The sequence below is a fragment of the Eptatretus burgeri genome, chromosome 10 (genome assembly GCF_056783735.1).
Source record: "Eptatretus burgeri isolate ZD-2024b chromosome 10, Ebu_testis_v1, whole genome shotgun sequence".
NCBI classification, from domain to species: Eukaryota; Metazoa; Chordata; class Myxini; order Myxiniformes; family Myxinidae; genus Eptatretus; species Eptatretus burgeri.
In genome coordinates, this window is record NC_140970.1 from 94,764,496 (window position 1) to 94,770,495 (window position 6,000).

Consider the following 6,000-nt stretch of genomic DNA (forward strand, 5'->3'; position numbering starts at 1 on the left):
TGATGATTTGAAACAACTTTTGAGGTTTCAAGGTCATCTGTGTCATAGTAAGAAAAGAATCCCAAGTTGAACAATATACTTCCAGATTGGAAGCCGAATGAAGTTTTGTCCATGCACCGTGTTCCTCAGAGATGGTTCTCCCCAAAAAAGATTTCTGGACAATAAAGTAAGTAAACTGGGGAGTTTGCCATTGCCTTCCCAATGGAGTAGGGATTCTGAACATTCAATTATATCAGATCACACAACAGAAGCTCAACTGGTGGAGGCAACCTGGAACCCTTACAACCACCAGACTGTTGAATCCTTAAACTATAGCTTGTGAGGATTTTGTTGATGGTTTGTAGTCAGAAGCGGATTAAGATTTTTGGGGGCCCTGGGCACAAAAATATTAACGCCCAAAAAGAGGACTTCATGTTATTTTCGCACTCACTGGGCCGATGTTGCTTTTGACTCGACTGCAGAAAAATCCAGAAGAATTCCCATGTTTTATTGCCTTTTTTCCCCCCATCTTGGAAAAAAATGCCATGTTAAGGTGTTCCAATACCAATCAGCTTGCTATCGCTTGTCAACCCAGCCATTCCCAATCAACCATTTTGTTGAGTGCTTGCTTGAGTGTTTAAGCCGCATGTTCTACATTGCCAGCAGCCATGTCTGCCCAACTCGAAGCTGTGTCGCCATCGTCTGTCGTTTCTCTTTCTCCTTTAAGTATTGGTTTAGAGTTGATATCTTTTTTTTTTCAACAAAGTAACTCCTTTAGCCTCCTTTGCTTGATTCTTTGTCGCCTGGGATTAAATTGCATTGAATCAGACTTTTTCCACCTTTATTTACACATCGTAACCCACAATATCCAAGTGAAAAACAAATTGTACAAATTTCAGAAAATGAATGAAAAATACAAAGTAGAATATCTTGGATCGATAAGTGTCCACCCCTCCTGAGTTAATACCTGGTGGAAGCACCTTTGACAGCAGTTTCAGCTGTGAGTCTGTTGGGAGAGGTTGCCACCAACTATGCACACCTTGATTGGGCAATATTTGCCCATTCTTCTGCACAATAGTGTTCAAGCTCAATCAAGTTGCGTGGAGAGCGTTGATGGACAGCAATCTTCAAGTCATGGGACAGATTTTCGATTGAATTTATGTCAGGGCTCTGATTGGGCCACTCAAGAACATTTATCTGTTTTGTTCCTTAGCCACTCCAGTGTATCTTTGATTGTGTGCTTCGGGTCATTGTCATGCTGAAAGGTGAACTTCCGTCCCAATTGCAGCTTTCTTGCAGATGGCAACAGGTATTCCTCTGGGATTTTTCTGTGTTTTGCTCCATCCATTTTCCTGTCTATTCTGTCAAGTGCCACAGTCCCTGCTGATGAGAAACATCCCCATAACATGATGCTTTCAACCTCATGCCTCACAATAAGGATGGTGTTCTTTGGTTTTGTGTTGTGTTTGGTTTGTGCCAAACATAACGTTTTGCATTTAGGCCAAAAAGTTCCATCTTGGTTTCGTCACAACACAAAACTTTTTGCCGCATGGCTTCACAATCTCCAGTGTTTTTTTTTTTTTGCATATTTCAAACAGGATTCAAGGTGGGCGTTTTTTGAGTGATGACCTTCCTCTTGCAACCCCACCATACAGGCCAGACTTGTGGAGTGCTTGGGATATTGTTGTCACATGCACACAGTGATCAGTCTTTGCCATAAAGGCATGTAACTCTTTAAAAGTTTCCATTGGCCTCTTGGTGGCCTCTCTGATTAGTCTCCTCCTTGCTTGGTCATCCAGTTTGGAGGGACAGCCTGATCTAGGCAGGGTCTTGGTAGTACCATATACCCTCCACTTCTTAACGGTTGTCTTGACTGTGCTCCAAGGGATATTTGAGGCCTTTGAATTATTTTTATACCCATCCCCAAATCTGTGCCTTTACACAACTTTATCCTGGAGGTCTTTTGAAACCTCCTTGGTTCTCATGGTTAAGTCTTTGTCATGAAATGCATTATCCAGCAGAGGAAACCGACAAGGAACAGCTGATTACCTCTGTCACCTAAGATGTAGAGGGTTATGTTTTCACCCCTTTCTGTCTATTTGTTTGTCTGTCCGTGTGCAGGATATTTCTAAAAGTGGTGGACAGATCCGGTGAAAAATATCCACCAAGAACGCAAAACCATCGATGGTGAGAAAGTTTTTATTTTTATTTTTTATTCTTCTTGTTTACAAATGTATTAGTGAAGCAGAATCAAGGTGGGACCATGACCGTGCACCGAGCCACATCGGCTCTTCCAGGTGTTGCCATTAGAACAGTCCACAGCTGCCCTCTGCCTCCTTGTGTGTCTGACCTGGGTTTCCATGATGTACAAACCTCAACAACAAAGCACGGATTTGAGGTTCAAAACGGGTTACAGCTGGATAAGCCTTCTCTTGGAAAAATAATTTCACTCGAGTCGTGTCTTTCGTTTGTCTTTGTGGACCCTAAGAGGACATCGGTTTATCTGTTTCACTTGGAACATCAAAAACGTTTGACTGGGAGTTAGTTATTTTCATGTCAATTTGAAGTTCTGCAAAAATAAAATATTTTGTCATCTTTAGAAGAATTCATTCCCTGCAAATGAGGACTTCTTAATGACTCTCATGCTGCATTTATAATGTTTTCAAATCGATGCTTTTTTTTTTCCTTTTGATATATAATGTCGAGGCTCATATGAGAGCCAACACACAGAACGTATCACAAGGGGAGCAGGAGACATGAGGGGTGGGAGAGGGAAGGAAAAAACAGTGAAGAGCAGAGACATGAGGAGATCTGTGGAAGGGAGAGGGATGGGTTGGGTACACAGGGTAAACAAAATGTACACCACGGGGACTTTCAGGTCCTTACACTACAGGGACTTTCGGGAAGGAAAGCAGGGAACTTGAAGTCGGTGGGTTTGGGGTGGATTGGCGGGGGTAGAAAAGATTGTGGTTTTAGAAGGGGGAAGATAACGGATGGCGGTGAAGAGCTGTTTTGAAGACCCGGAGGGAAGAGTGGGATTGACGAGAGGATGAAAGTTTGTTCCAAAGGCGGGAAAAAAGAGGAATGAAAGAGTGAAGGTGATCAATGATACTTGATTTTGGTGGTTTTACCAAAAGGGGGTTGCTGGCGGACCTTATGGGGAAATATGGGGGTGGGGAACAGATCACAGACTTAACAGGAGGGGGCAATGACAGAGAGGAGACGGGAGAAGACAGAAAGACCACCGAACTGCTTGCAGTGAGAAAGTGAGAGACCCAGACTCAGCATCATCATGGGAGATACCAATGATCCTAAATGCCTTGGCTTCCACAGCGTGAAGCAGAGAAAGGTGAGAATCAGGAACATCAGCCCATAGGGGAGAGCAGTACTCCTGCAGGCTGCAGACGAAAACTTTGTATATGGTCAGGAGCTCAGGTGTGCCAAGCAAAGGACTTTGCACGACAGAGGATTCCCAGCCAGCGACTGGCTTTGGAGGCCAGGTTGGAAATGTTGGTTTCCCAGGAAGGATCATGGCAGATAGTGAGACCCAGAAGCTTGAATGAAAATACTTCTTCAAGAGAATTGTTGAGAAAGTAGACAGGGAAAGGGGGGGGGGCGTTCCAGACAGTCCTTTCGGAGAAACATGGTGAGAGTGTGAGATTTCTCAGGGTTGAAAGACATGTTCCACGTGTTTGACTATGTTGTGATTTTATCCAGATCTCCAGAGAGTGAAGAGGCTGCTGCCTGCCAATCAGAGGGATGACAGATGGTACGGCAGAGGGTGGAGTCATCAGCAAAGAGATAAAGAGGATTGTCCAGAGAGTCAGAGAGATCATTGATGAAGACCAGAAAAAGAACAGGGCCCAGAACGCTGCCTTGAGGAGCTCCAGTCTGGACAGGAAGAGGGAATGTGAGAATTCCATAAAGGGCCACATCTTGGCTGAGACAGGAGAGGAAGTCTGTGAGCCATGAGTGGAGATGTTCTTGGATACCATAGGAAGAGAGTTTGGTGAGCAGGGCAGGGTGCCAGACCGTGTCAAAAGCATATGATATGTCTAGGGATACGGCTCGGATTTCATATCTGGCATTGAGTACCTCCATCCATTGTTGGGAAAGTCGGAGCACAAGTCCAGGGTAGAGTGACCTGATCTGAATCCAAGTTGATGATCAGAAATCAGGCCATTGTAGAAGTGGAAGGATTTAATGTCAGAAGTGATGATGGATTCCATAACCTTGCTGATGATTGGGATAAGGCTGATTGGTGTGTAGTTGCAGGGATTTGTTTTTGCACCTTTTTTATTCAGGGCAGTAATGTTTGCTGATTTCCAAGCAGATGGCAGATGACCTTGAGCAAATGAGAGGGCGAATAGAACAGAGAGAGAGGGTGAGCAAGAGCAGAAGAGCAGGTTTTTAGGACACGTGGGCTGATGCCGTCTGGACCGGTTGCAGAATCTGAGTTGAGGTTTGACACCATTTTCAGTTGAGGTTTGACAGTTATTTTCAGGGAAATTGGTAAAATCAGATCCAGAAGAGATGGAGTACCGTTGGCTGAGATCTGAGTCGGGAAGTTGACCGATTGAGTCAGTCCCAATGAGTCGAAGAAAGCTTTTGCTGAAGTGCCATGACAGGTGAGAGAGGTACTCACACCTAGCCAACTGACATGATGGCAATTTAAGTCACCACATATGAGGAAAAGAGAGTTGGGATGAGTGGATAGAAGTTGGTCCATGTTTTCAGAGAGCGAGATGTAAATGGAGTCATCACTGTTTGGTGGACGGTACAACACACATATAAACATGAGGTGGGAGTGGAGGGGAATCTCTACTCAGAGGTATTCCAGGGGATGTGGACGAGAGAGGGTTGTGCATGGTGAGTGAGGAAGAGTGTCTTTGATGAAGAGAGCATCTCCACCACCAGGACGAGGCTCAAATCTATCATACTGGAGGAGGGAGTAACCAGGGAGAGATACCACAGAGTCAGAGACATCTTGAAGGAGGAAATTTTCTGTTTAGCAGATTATGTCTGGTTTGTCAGTGGCAACCTGTATGGAAAAATCTGTCAGGTTTGAGAGAGGGCCCCGAATATTTGAGGTCCACACTGTTAAGGAAAAGGGAGGGGAGGAGGTTTTGGCTGTAGGGGAGGGAGGGAGGGGGTGGGTAGGACGAGCGAGGAGGGGGTGGTCGGGAGAGTTCTTGACAGAGTGTGGGAGATTGCAGAAGAGCTTGGGGAGAGGGCTGGATGAGGAGGAGAAAAGGAAGGAGGAAGAAGAGTTGGTCCAGGAAGTCATGTGGTTATGTGGGGTATAAGGTAAGGATAGAAAGAGTTTTTTGTTGTATTTTTTTAAACATTTTAAGACATGAAGCAGAGGGTACAGTTGGGAGGGATAGAAGGAGTGTGGAGGGAAAAGTGCAGAAAATATAAACTGATGGTAATAAGGCGAAAATACAAATAAACACGATCTTTCACATCGACAGGAAGAAGGGTCGGCCTCTGGGAAACCTGATGTGACACGACCGATGAATACTCACCAAAAAGTACAAGTTTTGAAACAAAACCGAACTCGGAACAACACAATGAACATGGAGGTAACAAAAGAAAAAGTCAAACGTGACAAACAACGACCGCAAACTTATCTTTGAGAAAGTTGGCAGAGACCCCTGGAGAGAACCAGCCGTCGCTGAAAAACCAGAATCGGAACCGCGATTGCATCGCTTTGTGTACATGTGTGTCAGACACCCTAGGAACACGAATATCACTTGATGGATATTTTGGATATTGTCCCAACTGCACCTGTGTGCAGTGTCAAATCTCCCAAATTTTAATCTTTCTGCTAACCTTCATTCTTTTATCCCTCTTTTCTGTCGCTTGGGGATATGGACTCCTTATGTCCAACCTCTCATTCTCCTCCGTCCGATTCTTCAAAATAGCAGCCTGTTTGCATTCCAGGACGTCTCCCTTACCCATCCATAAGTGCTCATTGTCTTTCTTTCCTTACCCATCGATAAGTGCTCATTATTTTCC

General features: G+C 44.7%; 1 long non-coding RNA gene across 3 annotated transcripts in view; it reads left to right on the top strand.

The window, feature by feature from the left end:
• The window catches only part of LOC147019170 (uncharacterized), an 82,663-nt gene extending 80,017 nt beyond the window's left edge, over positions 1-2,646 (top strand). For all 3 annotated transcript variants that reach the window (XR_015062664.1, XR_015062662.1, XR_015062663.1), the window contains one exon: positions 2,101-2,646. This is a non-coding gene — a long non-coding RNA (uncharacterized LOC147019170). The remainder of the gene's footprint in view (positions 1-2,100) is intronic.
• The last annotated feature ends 3,354 nt before the right edge of the window (positions 2,647-6,000 follow it).